General features: G+C 39.9%; 1 protein-coding gene across 2 annotated transcripts in view; it reads right to left on the reverse strand.

Annotated features, from left to right (window-relative positions):
* dicer1 (dicer 1, ribonuclease type III) overlaps positions 1-12,197 on the reverse strand; it is a 54,105-nt gene extending 41,908 nt beyond the window's left edge. Inside the window, exons 1-3 of one of the 2 annotated variants that reach the window (XM_033643673.2) lie at positions 12,042-12,197; positions 1,595-1,642; positions 1,178-1,291 (exon numbers count right to left, since the gene is read on the reverse strand). The gene's annotated coding sequence lies outside the window, so the exon portion shown is untranslated. The remainder of the gene's footprint in view (positions 1-1,177; positions 1,292-1,594; positions 1,643-12,041) is intronic. The other variant, XM_033643674.2, reaches the window with a different exon arrangement.
* Between the last annotated feature and the right edge of the window lie 5,545 nt (positions 12,198-17,742).

Genomic DNA, 17,742 nt, shown 5'->3' on the forward strand with positions numbered 1-17,742 from the left:
TGGTTCTTTTTTGGAACCGGGTCCAAAGTTCCGTCAAGTTCCATCACATTTGGTGTAACGGTTCCTGCAAACGATTCCTAGATTGTTAAAAAAAAATAAATAAAAAAAAATAAAACGTCATGTGCATTTCCATTAGAGTGCGGCACAGGCCACATATTTCTGTCCGAACCCGACCGAGCCCGACATTATCTAATCACTAAAGCACTGAGTTTGTGTCACACAGTTGTCATGGTTACAGGCTATTTAACAGGCCGGGCATGCACCGGGCGCTCAGCAGAGAGGGAGACCTCCGTGTTTGAGATGGGAGCGTGCGGCGGGAGTGTGCGGCGGGAGTGTGCGGCGGGAGCGTGCGGCGAGAGTGGGCGGCGGAAGGTCCGACACTTCCAGCGAGGGGAGTGGTAGAAATATAACAAAATAAGATAAAATAGGAGACACCTGTCTCCCTCTTTTATTTAATTTTCAGCGTTTAATCAAGGCGGAGGCGGGCGGCCGGAGGTCCACTTCCAGCGAGGGGAGAGATAGAAATATAACAAAATAAGATAAAATAGGAGACACCTGTCTCCCTCTTTTATTTAATTTTCAGCGTTTAATCAAGGCGGAGGCGGGCGGCCGGAGGTCCACTTCCAGCGAGGGGAGAGATAGAAACAAACAGCCAATGTGTGTGTGTGTTCTGTTCAGGTGTTGTCACGTAAATAACAGTGCCCAAGCATGAATGCATATAAGTATTTTTTATTACATTGTTGTGGTTAATTTGAGGTAATAGTGTTACTGTAGAAATCAGAGAATCACTTTTTGTTGTTACATATTCTCAGGGAGATGATACAAGCTCTAAATCTGAAATACACACCACACACAAATGTGTATTTTCATCTAATTGTACTGTGCAACAGTTAGAATAAAGTTTTTGTATTTGTATGATTGCATTTGTGTTTACTTGTTTAAGTATAGCAAGTATAATGAATATAATGTAGGAATTGGTAAGAGGAATCGGTAAGGAATCGGACCGTTAAGAAGGAATCGGTAAGGAATCGGAATCGTTAAAATCCTAACGAGTCCCAACCCTAGTGAGAACAAACGAAAATCTGATTTGAGACACATTTGCTTGTAACGTGAACGTAGCCTGGGTGAATAGGCTGGACTAAACTAACAGAATGAATGCCTTAGAAAATATACTTACAGGTAATAACTGAGACTTTCTGGATAAGCAGACAACACTTAATCTGGGCTTCATGATAAAATATCTCTTAATCTGATGCTCCTGATGCTTCCCCACATTTAGTTGGAAACAGACCTGAGAAACCACAAACACAGAATACAGCATGTAATCATGGATTTCAGACATGGCACGGGTGTACAGAAGTCAATACAACAGTAAATAAACGACAATGTAAAAGTGACTGTGGCTGTAGAAAGCAGCAATAGAAACTGATACAGGCTGAACAACATAAATACGAGCCTAAACCAGAACCTCTTCAATCATGAATATAAAATGTAGGAAGCATTCAAGTTATCTTGGCTTCCACAGACACTTTGTGGGTTAGTGCTGTGCTGATACTGTGATTGCACTGTTACACTCACAGGTAAAATATCTCACCTTTACACAGATGGAAAGTGGCAGGGATTGTGACTGGGTCCTCCAGCTCTGCACAAACAAAGCAGAGAGCAGAATTAGAACAGTATGGTACTGCTGGGTGCCAGATGCTGATGAAGGTAGCACTGAGCAGACTGAGACAAGCTTTTCAACACATTTTGACACAACGCAAAATCGCCACCACAGCACATGACTCTACTGTGAGTACTGCTGAGCCCCACAGCTGTAACCAATCCCAGCAGTCAGCTTGGTGCAGCAAACACACCAGGCTTTAGAATAATGCAGCCACTCACATTTAATGGTGATTAAAAACATAACGCAACCTGATGTTCATCTATGGCGCTTTAGTCAAGCAGCTATTTAAATCGAAGTTGATGGTTTCTTGGTAAGAGCCAAAACGAAGTGAGACAGCTCTGAAGTCAGTTCTCTGACAAAGACATGTATTGAATCAGAGCAGGACCACACTACTGATTCAGTAGATGCCTTCAAATTTTAAATGTTCAAGCTGTCAACAGAATTAGAATCTAGGTGTGGTGACAGCTGAGGTGGTTGGAGGAGTTTGGGTCCTTGTTTATCAGTCTGTGTCCCTTCTCAAAATTTGAAGGTTTTTGCAGATCTGTGAACGCAGCACAGGCGAAACTCTACTTTTTTTTTTTTTTACTGATCGCTCATTCGATCGATGCTGATCAGATCAAATGGATGGATGAGAGGAGCAGCTGTTTGTGAGTGAAAGCAGACTTTAGACCCAACACAATGAGCAGTTAAGTTTTACTTTCACTGCGCCTGGCGATCTGCTGCTCTGTCTGTGCCTAGAGTACTCTCTGTGCTGTGAGCAATAAAAAACAATAAGTAATAAAGCAATAAATAACTGAACGGTATATATTCCAGCAGTGTGCCTACTGAATGGTACAGCTCCAAAAATAGAAAATCAAAATGTGGCAGCTACACCTGTCAAAATTGCTCAAAAATGACGTTCGAATATTCCTTCTAAATATAACTCATAGGATCGAACCATTCAAATTTTTTTTTTCACATTATGTCCACAAGAGGGCAAACTAATACAAGGAAACATACTTGTATATGTATTAATACAAGGAAACATAACTACTTGTAGGTATTTTTATTTCAACATAAACATCTTTGAAAACATTTACATACCTACACATTAAAACACATAAAACAATTATCTATAACATTACGTTATCAACGACCGTGGACCTCTCGCTCGCCCCCCTTCTCTGACCCGTCACGCCAGAGCCACACTGCCCGCGGAAGCGCTGTGAATAGCCTCGAAGCGGAGCCAGTTTCCTTTCGGCGCCCATGTTAACCGATTGTGTCATCCACACCGTGGCCGGCTCGCGCCCTGCAGCGATCGTTTTGGCGTCTGGTCTATTTTCTGCGCGAGCCGCGAGCGAATGTGTCAAGCAATGCGTTCAGTGCAGCGGCCAAGGCCAACGCCCACTTGAAAAGAGGACAGCTGCGGTGGTGTTTTTTTTTTTTTTTTCCCCTCCACAATCGAATAGCAATTTTCACATTTGAAGGTCCATTTTTTTTTCCAAATTCGAATTTAAATTCGAATTTAGAATGTTCGTTGACAGCCCTAGTGGCAGCAGATGTTTTAATCGTGGCGGGGCACCACAAATAAATTAATGTGTGTGAAACCCTGAATTCAGAAGGAAAGCTCTAGCCCAGTATGGTTTAACCTCAATGTGGCCTGCGATGTGAGCAAGTCCACCTCCAGGACCAAGCTACTGCTGCTTGGAGCTGCATATTTTCTGCACTACAAAATCACAATTTAATCAGAGGAGACATATCTTCATCATTCCAGTACCATGATTTTGGTTGGTCATTGAGCGCGTTCACATGCACACTAACAAACCGATCATTATCTGATTTCTGGAGTTACCTGATTATTCAAGTGGTCATGTAAACGGCATAATCCGATAGGCTTTATCAGATAAAAGCCATTATCTGATTATGAAAAATCAGATAAACACATCTAGCTTTTTCCCCAATAGTCAGATTATTCGGTGCATGTATACCCTTTAATCTGGTTTCTTTCGGGTTTTGCTATTTTATACTCCCACTCCACTACATTTTAGAGGGAAATATTGTACTTTCTACTCCACTACGTTAATCTGACAGCTTTTCTTTCCTTTCATATAAAGATTTTACAGAAAATAATATATTTTTATATTCTCAGTGTTTAAATTGTCACTTTTATTTTATCTTACTTATATGTTATGCACTTTGTGTGACAAGTTTATATATAATACACTTGTATATTGCACTTTGCAGTACTTTTACTCCGAATCTACCCAAAGTGTGTAAAATTGGCTCCACATTGATAAACTATACATTAGAATGCTCTCACATGTATTTGTTAATAATAAAAACAAACAGTACTGTAAGAATATAAGCTGTCAGCATGATGAGTGCTTTATTTTGCAAATATATGACTTGATAGGATATGAGTACCTACTGTAACAGGAAGTTTGAGTTTTATGTCATGTACTTGGGGAGAAATCCAACTGAAGGACTCAATCATGTAAACCAGGTTTTTCTGATTATCAGATTACTGAAGTGCACGTAAACGCGTCAAATCAGATTATTACCATTACCTGATTATTCCCAGTTGTCTGATTATTGTGCGCATGTAACCGTGCTCACTGTAGAGCCCAGGTATGAAAATTTCAAAATCTGTTATGTTTCAGTTGTCAAAAATACCATGAGTGATATAACTAAGTAATAATAACCAGGCGTGTATGACAATTTAATCAAAACCACAAAGGCAGGTCACATAAATTTGTTGCTGCCACCAAAAGTGTTCCAGAAAATAACAAGCTCCTGGTGAAAAATGTATGACTATAAATTCTGGACCTATGATGCAACACTGACAACTGGTAAGTAGCCGGTGGCACACAGCAGGCGGCAGCAACAGGTGTCATCACAGTTTGATGTGTGGCCACCATGCCAAGATACATTACTGTCCTATTTCCAAGTGCTAATGTGCCAGAAAAGTCACCATTTTAACCCATTCAACCCACATAGCCACATCCCAACTACTGTACTATGATTCATTCTTTTCCTTCAGAATCTTGCTGCTTATCTCATTACATTTAGCAGCAATAAAACCATAAGAGGACTTTAAAAATGGACAGTACGTCATATTTGAGCTTAGACTGTTAAATTCTGTTTTCCTTACATGCTGTTTATTTTTGTAGGTGAGAGCACTTTGTCGGATTTTCATCCTCCAACGTTTAAAAAAAAAATCACTTTCTTCTGTTGCTCCATACCATAATAATTATAATAATAAAAACTAGAATTACGGCCCTGTGGTTGTATGCCTCCCTGTACAAGTCAAAGTTTTCTTACAGTTTGCATCCCTGTCTGTGAAAACATGGATGCTTCAAACACATCTTCCCCCTGACAACACAGAAAATCTATACAATCAGCACAATTTCAGGATTAGTGTCACCAATTCAATGTGTGATCAAACGTCTCACTAGGGTTGTCAAAAGTATCAATACTCAAACCCTGTATCCGGATACAATACTAATTTACAAAAGTATCGATACTAACAGTGCACGCCACCTCAGCGCTTGTCGGGTGCGTGCGACGGGTCCGACAGACACGTGCTGTGCAGGCAGCGTCTGGCAGGCACAGAGCCCTCGCTGCAACCCGGCTTGTTGTCGTCGCTGTGCATGCATGCACACATTTCTGTTGCTGTAATACGGCCAGCGCGGCTGCAGGAGGATCAGAGCAGCCAGTTTTGGTCAAAAATGATAAAGGAAAAAGCGCTCTTTGGAAATATTTAGTGAAGTGAACACAGCACGCTGCAGACGGCAGGTACAGCCCCTCCCCTCACTAGCAGCTGAGCAGCTGGTGTCGCCAGCATCAAAATAAAATAAAATGAAGCTTAACGATAATGTGGGAGCTAAGTAGAAAACTTTATCAGTCATGCCCGTCTGTAACATTAATAGACAATGTTAGTTTAACAGGACAACACAATTATGTGTGTCTGAGAAGTTATGTTAACTGTAAAGTCACAGATTGAAGCTGAAAAAACGTTTGGTTTCTCCCATAAGCCCTGGTTCTCTGATCACATAGTGAGGTAGAAACAGGAGCATCCTGAGCCTAAACTACAACTCTATTTGATCAGCAATGAAAATATGGTGCCAATTCACCAGAAGCACAGAAAATAAACAGGGCTGTACATAAATACATTTGTATGGACAGATCTTGTTTCTGGTTGTTATTTATTTTGGGGGGATTTTTTGTTGTTATTATTGATGTTACTGTTCTGATCTTTATTTAAAAAATGACATGCCTCTTAATTTTTTGCTGCTGTATCGAAAATGGTATCCAGTATTGAATATTTTCCTGGGTATTGATATCGAGTTTGAAATTTTAGTATCGTGACAACCCTACATCTCACCTTCTGTTCCTAAGTTATGACATCGAGTAATGGTCAGAAAAGTGTTTTTGCAGAACATTATGATGTCACAGTGAAGTTGACCTTTGACCCTTTGGAAATAAAATGTCATCACTTCATTATTTTATCCTACTAGACATTTGTGTGAAGTTTTGTCATATAAGCATATTAAATCCTGAGTTATGGCCAAACACATATTTTGTGAGGTCATACTGTCCTTGACCTTTGACCACCAAATGCCAATCAGTTTATTCTTCAGTCCAAGTGGACGTCCGTGTCAAATTTAAAGAAATTCCCTTAAGGGGTTCTTGGGATGACAACAATGAAACAGGTGTAAGGTCACACTGACCTTGACCTTTGACCGCCAAAAACTAATCAGTTTATTGTTGAGTCCAAGCTAACATCTGTGCCACATTTGAAGACATTCCTCTGAGGCGTTGTTGAGATACTGCATTCACAAAAATGAAGCAGACAAGGTCACACTGACCTTTACCTTTGATCTATGACCATCAAAAACTAATCAGTTCATTGTTGAGCCCAAGTGTACGTTTGTGCCAAATCTGAAGAAAATCCCTTGAGGTGTTCTTGAGATATCATGTTCATAAGCATGGGACATCTGACAGACAGATGGACATCCCTAAAATATAATGATACAGATATCGCCGGCGCGGAAGCATAAAAAGATCTTCGGATATCCAGCAGCACCAAGACTGAACAGTGGCTAATGGTATGCCATTCTTGTTTTAGTGTGACATGCAGGTTCTAAATGGTATGTCGCTGATATTACTGTTATTGTTATTATTGGTGTTTTGCTAGCATATCACATGTACTCTTATTGTGATAGTCCGCCAGCAGATGGAGACATGAAATACAATACTTTTTAATGTATGTAATACTGATTCAGAAAAAGCATGCTGGCTCTTCATTTTAAAGCCAATACTCACCAATACCATTGACGTACCATTATTGTCAGCATGTTGGTCGATCCCAAGAGTTTATTTTAAGGCCAATATTGGCCGATACCACTGACCTACCAATATTATCAGCATGTTGCCCAATTTCAATATTTCATTTTAAAGCCTTTATCTTCCAATGCCGATATTATCGTGTATCCCTAGTGCCATAAAGACTCCCCTTCTTTAGGAGAGGCCTGATGACTGCAATTTTCAAAGCATTTGGAAAAGTGCCAGAATGGTGTGCAGGTGCTTTCTTTGTGCCATCTAAAAACATGGTACTTATGTTCCACTGACAGGTGCTGTGCAAAAGCTTTTTTTAAACCTGGAGCTCATGCTATGATGTTATACTGAAAGAGTATTGATGAATGCTATACTTTTCTGATATCCATAGCTATTAGCCCCATATGATGAGTATTTGGAAGGACAATAAATGGTTAAGGGATGGTATAGCTCCTTTCTAGTCTTCCAACCACTCAAAGCACCTTTACACCACATGCCACATTCACCCATCCATGCACGCATTCATAAACTGGTGGCCAAGGCTACCATACAAGGTGCCACCATCTGTTAAGCATTCACACACACTCACACACCAATTGGGTGCAGCAATAGGGAACAATTTGGGGTTCAGTATCTTGCCCAAGAATACTCTGAAACGCTGACGGAAGGAGCCGGGGATTAGAGGATGACCTGCTCTACCTCCTGAGCCACATCCGCCCCAACACTAACAGTAGCATATCGTTTTCATGTGCCATATGCTGGTTGAACATCAGTTTACAAACCACTTGTCAAAGACAGATACGACTAAAAAGTGGGCATTGCACATTAAAACAGAGTGGCACGCCACCTGTATATGATGGCAGAAGAAAAAGAAGTACTTATTTATCCCCTTGGGAAAAATTTTAAAAAAAAATCACTCACATTAGCGGCATAACATAATCATCAGTGGCAAATATCAGTAAATATCCATATGGCAGTGACAGCAATAATAAAAAACATTCCTACTAAGCTGTTTACATGGCTAATGAAAATGAATATTCTACTGATACTCCTGTTTACATGCAGCTGTGCACACTCCTATTGACGTACCCTAACATGTTGTTTATCACATCAGCATATGAAAGAGGGAACGCTTGTCATTTTGCTTCTTTGCATCAAAATAGTTTGCCACCAGTGGCTGACTTGCTGGACCATGTGAGCACAGCCTCGCTCTTTCATTCCTTCAACCACCGTCTTAAAAATGTAAGCGTTGCATTATACATAGTACATATATGCCTCCTGTAAATGACAGGCCATACGTTGCAAACTGTCGGATGTTTAATCATTAAGACAATTATCATGCACATCCCTAGTAATAACCCCAATTAAGAAGCATATTCCCAATGTGCTGTATACATGTTCAAATAGTGCTATTAAAACCTAAATAATACCAGCATATCCCACTTCTTAATCGGAATATGCTATATTCAGAAAAAGGCCCAACTCGGAATATCTAAACGGAATATACTGTTTACACGACCTGCATCAAATTCAGACTACTGTCATCTTCTGAATAATGGTGGAATGTTAGTGTGCATGTGAACGTAGTCAATGACACAACATGCCACTTGAACAAGAGTATAAAACCATCAGCCAGTTCTTAATCTCTATGTCACTCCACAAACATCTCTACCTGACATGAAGACATGAGAACCTCTGTTCCTTACCTTATAAATGGCAGACTCACTCTATTTTGTTTAGCAAACATATTTGCATAAGAACTAATCAGCTGGCCTATGTATGTGAAATGTATTCACATCTTAAGAAGCTTCCACTACGAGGTGTACTTTGTATGTTCAAATATTTACCATAACACTATGCATAGACAGTGTATCTGTTAATGTGACTGTGCTGGATACAGGCTTAAGTCTTGCAGGAAGACTTACAGAAATACTAGGTTCAAAGTAGACTGACTGCCATGGCAACAAAATGCAATCAAATCTAGCAATATATCAAATTGTAAGAACATTTATTAAGTTTTAGTCTGAAAGGGGTTTAAATTGATCCTAACGTCAGGTTTGAATGACTTAATCGTTCTCACCTGTGAACTCATATTGACATGCCAACACACCTGCCACTGTCCCACAGTTCGAAACAAGGTTGGCTGCAGCTGCCAGAAAAAGAGCAAAGTTCCTCTGGTATATCATGCTATATCATGCAAGGCTAGACATGCATGCAGGACTCAGTGTCCACAACATTAGCCAGAATTATTAATTTTCACCGCATCATACCCAATGGCTGTTATTAACCCTATAACCCAGGGCCAGTATGATCATTTCCACAATTCCCTGTACACAGTACACAGAATTAATCCATTATGTTAACACTGTATCAGCAGCTTCCTTCCTCAAACTGAAAATATGAAGATGAATGAAAAACTGCACACTCAAAAAAAAAAAAATGGAAGCATTGAAGAAAGACTAGCTTTATTTTGGCTCAGGGTAGGGGCATCCAACTTTAAATGGCTGTATTTTGTATTTATTTTACTGTCAATATTTAAAGAAAACATGCCTTCAGACATGTTTTCTTTAAAACTTGCTAAAATGACACCATTTATCATAACCAAAAACTGTAAAAACAGAAATTATCGTTGGATTTTCAACAGGATTTGCAAGTTACTAACAAAGACCACAGAGAGTCATTAGCTAGCTAGTTAATAAGCAAGGGACTGTTCATTACTTATGTGGGAAGAGGTGGAGGTGCAGACATGTCAAATAATTTTTAAGCACTGGGGAAGGACTTGTGTTTTTATTTTGGCTTAGGAGAGGGGCATGAAACTTTAAATGGTTGTATTTTGTATTCATTTTACTGCCAGTTTTCAAGGGCATGTTTTCTTTAAGTAAAAAACCCCAAAAGTTAAACCATTTATCATAGCCAGAAACAGTAAAAATAGAAAATATTGTTATTCCTAAAGAAGGGCAGTCTTTATGGCAGTAGGGATACATGATAATATCGGGGTCGGAAGATAAAGGCTTTAAAATTAAATATTGAAATCAGCCAACATGCTGATAATATTGGTAGGTCAGTGGTATCGCCCAATATTGGCCTTAAAATGAACTATTGGGATCGACCAACATGCTGATAATATCGGCACATCATCGGTACTGGCGAGTATCGGCTTTAAAATGAAGAGCCAGCATGCTTTTTGTTAATTTGCACAATGAATTAATATTCCATACATTAGAAAGTATTGCATTTCATGTCTCCATCTGCTAATGGGCCATCAAAATAAGAGTAAGCATGCATAATATGATGTTAATTACACTACAGAAGAGACTTGATGATCACTAAAAAAGGTGGGGGGAAAAGGTGGATATATCGGTCTCGGTCATCCATCAAATCCGTTCCACAGGGATCCATTTTGGGACCCCTCTTGTTGAATCTCTATGCTTTCATTATGCCAAATCATATGATAAAGTATCATGCCATATATAGCCTACATATCACTTTCACCAGTTGATTATGAGCCAAAATGAAAAACATAAATCCTCTCCAGTGTTTTACATTTTCAAGGGCATGTTTTCTTTAAATATAAAAAAAAGCCAAAAAATGACACCATTTATCATAGCCAGAAACAGTAAAAATAGAAAATACTGTTGGATTTTCAACAAGATTTGCAAATGGTGAGTGACATTAGCTAGCTAATTAGTAACTAAGGTAGTGTTCATTATTTATGAGGCAAGAGGTGAAGGTGCAAAAAGGGGAGGCATGTTAAATCATTTTTAAACACTGGGGAGGACTTATGTTTTCCATTTTGGCTTAGGGGAGGGGTATACAAATTTAAATTTAAATGTATTGTATTTCCTATTTATTTTACTGACCAGAAACCAGACACTATAAAAACAGAAATTATTGTTGGATCATGTGCAACAAACATTTCCATCAGATTAAAAATAATAATAACCAAATCTAAGCTCTAAATAGTTATGTTTCATCAATATCACGTTATTTCACATCTCATTTAAAATATGGCCAAAAATAAACCACGTGCACAAACTAACCAGCATGCACAAGAGTGGAAAAACCAGGGCTGTTTACAACTCCAAGATTGCGTCTCCAACTGTGAACTTCTAACATTTACACATCAAAGGATTAGTTTTAAAAATCTAATACCTACTCTCTGGTGGAGGAAGGGTCGTGCATTTTCCATTTTTCTGAAGTAACTCAGGGAGGTTCAAGAGAAAAATATTTGTGGCTTTGAGGAGGGTAAAAAAAACACTCATAACTCTGCCACCCCTTTCCTCTGATAAGTAAAGAACAGTCCCTAAGCAGCTGTTTCTGCCAAGCATTTGACGTTATAGATAAGAAGCTGAGTCAATACACAACTATAGTGTTAAAACAACACGTATTTGGAGATGCCTGCCAGAGAAGATTACCTACACATTAAAGAGCAACAAAGCCTCTGAAGGTCCTTGGCCTCATTACTGGTGGCCAAGTATGAACCGGTGACGCTAGCGTACATTAACAAACAACTGGGCGCTAACGTTAACGTTACCAAACGACAAATCAGCTTGTTTACGGGAGCCGATACTATGCTGTAAGGAAAGACTTAGTACAAATGAGAAACCAAATAATGTCTCAGATAGCCTATTAGCCTCTGACATTGCGTTACCGACTGGGCAAAGACCCACATAACTGCAATGGAAACCCTCCTGCAGCGTTCAACAGGGTAACTTAACCTAGCATGGCTAGCCAATGTTAAATCAAACGGATCGCGCCCGTCTGAAACCAGTTAACGTTAATGACCTGACTATTTTAGTGGTCAAAGGCATGTAGTTATGTCTGAGTGTACTTGCTTGGTCCCGACTGAGTGACTTCCAAAGAACTGAAACATGGCTTCACCAAAAATTTACAGCGTGTAACGCAACACAACGTCTGGACAGTGACTGCAGCCACCATGCACCATCACCATGTCAGCCAGGCAGCTTGCTAGCTAGCTAACAGCTAGCAAGGCCAACACATGCAGGAGAGAAACGTTATTCCAGAAAGACGAATCATATCATTCGATACATAATCTCACCTGGGGTATGTGTTTCAATTGATAGTCTTGGCAAAAAATGCTTCAAATCATTCGTTGGATATCCTCACTGCCATTCAGTCTTGCTGCCCCGATTTGGTAGCTACTTGTTCACGGTGGGACCACTTCCTTTCACCCGGGCCTCTGCTACGCCAAAACATTAACGCAAACTCCGTAAATGCCATCCGTAATCAGACACGCCGTTCTACTAAAGTGAACGAGAATCCATGCCCTTCGTAATGTGCTGAAAGTCTGGAGGTCTCTAACGTTACAGCTCCACCGCCACCGGCCTCATAAGAGAAAACACTCAAGGAACCGTTGTCGGACTGCTCTTGCATATAATATGATTTTATTTTATTTTAGCAGCTGTTCTTGACATTGCACGAATTTCTATATTTTATTATTAAACAAACAAAAATCTATAAAAAAAACATGAGGTGCAGGAACACTTGATTTTTGCTAAATGGCACTCAGACATTCAAATAAAATATATCATAAACAGATAAGTAGAGCAAAGCAATTATAAATTAAACACATGACTATATGTTGATTACTGCATTACAAATATGAAAAAAAAAGAAAATACCACGACCTTAATACTTCCCAGAGGGTGTATTCACATATTACAGTCAAAGCCTTACATATACAGTGTACACATTATATTCAATTTCAATTCAATTTTATTTATAAAGCCCAATATCACAAATAACAATTTGCTTCAGAGGGCTTTACAGCATACGATATCCCTCTGTCATTTGGATTCTCACAGCGGATAAGGAAAAACTCCCCAAAAAACCCCTTTAACGGAAGCCGAAGCCGAAGAAGCCGAGTTAGTGACATGCAGTATGGCCGAGTTAGTGAGATGCAGTAACAGGACATGAGAGAGAGAGATAGAGAGAGAGAGAAGGTGCCCGGTGTATTATAGGGGGGTCCTCCGGCAGACTAGGCCTAAGTCAGCCTAACTAGGGGCTGGTACAAGACAAGCCTGAGCCAGCCCTAACTATAAGCTTTATCAAAGAGGGAAGTCTTAAGTCTAGTCTTGAATGTGAATGTGGAGATGGTGTCTGCCTCCAGGAAGATGATTTAACAGGAGAGGAGCCTGATAGCTGAAGGCTCTGGCTCCTGATCTACTTTTGGAGACTTTAGGGACCACAAGTAACTCTGCATTTTCAGAGCGCAGTGTTCTGGTGGGATAATAGGGCACTATGAGCTCTCTAAGATGTGACGGAGTCTGACCATTTAGGGCTTTATAAGTTAACAGTAGGATTTTAAATTCAATTCTGTATTTTACAGGGAGCCAGTGCAGAGAAGCTAAAACAGGAGAAATATGATCACGTTTCTTAGTTCCTGTTAGTACACGTGCTGCTGCATTCTGAATTAGCTGGAGAGTTTTTAAAGACTTATTAGAGCTACCTGATAATAGAGAGTTACAGTAATTCAGCCTAGAGGTAACAAAAGCATGGACCAATTTTTCTGCATCTTTTCAGGTCAGGATAGGCCTAATTTTCGCAATATTACGCAGATGAAAAAATGCAGTCCGTGAGATTTGTTTTAAATGAGAATTAAAAGACAAATCTTGATCAAATATTACTCCGAGGTTTCATACGGTAGTGCTAGAGGCCAGAGCAATGCCATCTAGAGAAACTATGTCATCAGATAAAGAGTCTATGAGTTGTTTGGGGCCAAGAACAATAACTTCAGTTTTGTCTGAATTTAACATCAGGAAATTGGTCCAATTAAGTGTTCCAGTCTCTGTAGCAGAATTTGATGGTCAATTGTGTCAAATGCTGCACTAAGATCTAATAAAACAAGTACAGAGACGAGTCCTTTGTCTGAAGCAATCAAAAGATCAAAAGATCATTTATACAGTACATTAAAGCATGTAAGCCATATGCATCATTTGTGCACAATGATCTGTGCTTTGTACAAATATCTGTGCATGGTGATGGTGCATGGTTGTAGGGGTGTTGTAGTGCAACACTGCAGACGATGTATAGGCTATCTATGTATCTATCTATCTATCTAGACAGCCAGTAACAATCTATAGCAAAATATGTTATAAAATATATGCTTACCCCCATAAACGATAAATTAACTACCATAAAACTGGATCAGGTTTTGATCCTCGTCCACTTTTGTGTCTGGATCGGCTGCAGACTGGCTTTGCAGAGATGGCTGCCATCTTGTTTTTACATGGATTAATGTATTGTGCACTTACTACCACTAGATGGCACAAAAAAGTGTCCATCAACAAGGACAACAGGTGTAAGTTAAGTAGAATGAAGTACAACATCCGGTAAACCCAAAATGTGATATCCTCGTATGAAGAAACAGGGTCTCAGGAGGGTTAATATGCAATGATGATTTCTGGGTAATATGTGTGTTGATGCTAACCAATGTCAAGTCTCCATTTGATCATGTGACAATGAAATTAACAGTATCATTACTTGGTGGGTTGTGGCCTGCCACAATAAAAGACCACTTTAAATGTAAACTTTGATTGCATAACTCAATACCACAGATTTCACTTTTTTTTTTTTTTGTTACACTGACTGCACGAATGTCCACTAGAGCTGAAGCAAGTGAACCGAATGTTCATGTTCATTTCACACTCCAACCAGCTTCACAACCACCAAAGTTGATTATGATGACAAGCTACTGTCCAACTGCTGTCAGTTTGCCGGCGTAATCAACATGTGTGGTTATGAGGATGGTTGGATGTACTGCCAAATCCATGGAAATGACATTGGAGATGGTTTATGAAAATGAAATGAGCATTCACTTTATGGGCAACAGCTCTAGTAAAGATCCCTACAGCCAGTATGCCAACAAATGTGCAATATCTGTGGCATTGTGTTGTGTGATCAAACTGCACATTTTAGAGTGGCCTTTTATTGTGACCATCCGGAGGAAAATCTGTGTAGTAATGATGCTGTTTAATCAGTGTCTTGATATGACACACCTGCCAGGCCAATGGATTATCTCGGAAAAGGAGAAGTGTTCAGTAATGTGGATTTTAACAAATTTGGAACCCGGGTGGGCAACAACAGCAACAGTTCTTGTTGTGTAGTGTGAATGCAGTGCGCATAAATCAATGTGTACTTGGATGAATAGTCCTACTAAGTGAGCTGCACATTTGCCACAGGTCATCACAGAGAGGGTGAGAGAGGTTGTCTGAGGGTCTTGTCCCATGTCCACCTCCAGACTGTCAAGCTCCAATTCAACGACACATTTGGTCTTCCTGGCCCGCTTGTTAAGTCTGCTGGTTTCATAAGCAAAACAGGGTAGTTAGGGTTATTCTTTATCCCTCTATGAGAACTCAACATGACCCGTCTCATTTTGAGAACCTTGGGTGGTTGAAAGTACAGGAACATGTCTCTCAGACAGAGTTGTGCATGGTGTAAGATTGTGCCCTTAACTTGATGAATTGACAGTACAGGCATGGGTCACAATTTTGTATTGTATGTGTGTGTATGAATTTGTATTGTATTATTGTTTTTATGATTAATACTTTTGTGTGTCATTCTTGCCACGTCAGATCTGCTGTCTTATACCCCTAACTTACAGATGTCCCCATACCCAAAGAGATCATAATGCAATAAGCCATAGGGCTTTATTGTGTTATCCTGAAATTGTCTAATTAAATCAGTCAATTAGTCAGCACCTACCTGGCACACAACTGCAAAAACAAACAAAAAAACAGTGCAATGGCTACCACAGACAAGTGAAGCATTCTCAGTTGCTGGTTGTAATTTTATCAAGCATGCCTAAAATGTTGTTTTCAGTGAGTAGTCTCAAATTTATGTAAGGAGGCTAGCACGGTGAGAACACAACTTATTCCTAACAGACAGACTCTGTACGATAATGCAGATAATATTATCTACAATATCATACTGTACTGTAAATGCTGATGTTCACTCCTGTACATTAAGCTAATGATAGCAGTTAAATGCCGTGTTTCCACTGTAGCCCTGAAGCATCCAATCCTACGTGGGCGGCAGTGTCTCAGTCCATCGGGACTTGGGTTGGGAACGGAAGCGTAGCCGGCTCAAGTCCCCATCCGGACCATATATAGAGTGTGGACTAGCAGCTGGAGAGTGCCAGCTCCTGGGCACTGCTGAGGTGCCCTAGAACTAGGCACCGAACCCCAAACTGCTATGGGCGCCTGTCCAAGGCCGCCCCTTTGCTCTGACATCTCTCTATTTAAGCAGGTAGGTCCTGTTTGTGCATGTGAGTGTATTTCGGGCTGTTAATTTAACTTTTTTTTTTAAGGAATTCTATCTGAATTAGATGTTGAGGTAAAACTTAGAGAGATTATCAACAAATTGTTAAGAGAATACTTTGAACATATCTCACATTTGCATTGGCAGATAAAAGAAAAAGGAAGATATTTTTTCCCCAATCCAACAGGCCCAGGTTGCACAGCCACAGTGTAGCAGTAGAACAGATCACTTTGGATGCTTTAGCCTACACATTTGTTCAGCCCTGCTGAAGCTGCTGACTGTGTTACATGATGTCCTCTAGGTGGCAGCATTACTATACATGCACATTGCTGCTCAGTCAGCAGGCCCACAAAGTGCCTTGAATACGTGTGCAGTATGTATTGAACTATAAGAAAATCTGTACATTTTAGAGAGGCAGACTCAGTGCTCTCAAATCTATTTAACACTACCTGGAACTGGATCTGGATTTAAGACCAATTTCACATTAAAAAAATTGACAAACTTTAGATTGAAGAATGAAATCTGGAAAATAACAACTTGGAGCCATAAGCTTCATCTCAGTTTATTAAAGCAAATATAACAACAAAAAATGTAAACACGACTGTGGATCAAATTGCTGTTACCAGTTTAAAGGCATGGTAGCCTTGATATCATAAAGGACAAGAAAATCACAAGTGTTTAACCACAGTTCATAACAATTCATTTCAGTTATGAATGTTATCTGCTTGACTGCAGATCACTGAATGCAATTTGATAATTGGTGCCAATTTGCCTTGAGCAAGGCATTGCATTTGGGGTGCCTGTCTAAGGCAGCCCCCTCACCCTGATATCACCCAATAAGTCCTGCTTGTGCATGTGTGTGTGTTTCAGGCTTGTGTGTATATGACAACAGAATGAAAAAATGAATTTCTCCTCAAGGATTAACAAAGTGTATCTTAAATCTTATGCTCACCAGCTTGTCTGTGGCCCTGTTTACACCATTTATTAACTAGTAATGGCAAAATGAAGCCTCATGAACCATTTTCTTTTTCTGACCTCACTAGATGGCGCTCTTGGTTTAAAGAAAAAGGCTGAAGGAATAGCAACTCCGTGTTCTTTCAACCTTTTGTTGGGAGGTGGGTCTGGGTCTTTCAGCAGTGTGTATGCTAATGTGTCCTGGGTCACATTGAAGGACTGTCTTCTCAGCTGATGTCCCTGCTTTCTGACTCCCTGCCAGATAAGCAAACTTTCTGTTGCTGCCATTCCACCAGTTAGACTTATGTCTGGGCCACACTGACTGTGTGAGCAGTGCATGTTGCAGAACCTCTTGTATTATTTTTTCAGTGTCCATGTTAACCAGTTAGAGTTGCCAAACTGCCTGCGTGAGCTAGAGAATAGGAGTCTTGGATTTTTTTTTCCATGTGATGCTTGCAGTTTGCAGCAAAAACATCTTCAAAAATCTAAATACTTGTTTTTAACTCAACACTTTGTGTTTCTGTTTA

The sequence above is a fragment of the Epinephelus lanceolatus genome, chromosome 15 (genome assembly GCF_041903045.1).
Source record: "Epinephelus lanceolatus isolate andai-2023 chromosome 15, ASM4190304v1, whole genome shotgun sequence".
NCBI classification, from domain to species: domain Eukaryota; kingdom Metazoa; phylum Chordata; class Actinopteri; order Perciformes; family Serranidae; genus Epinephelus; species Epinephelus lanceolatus.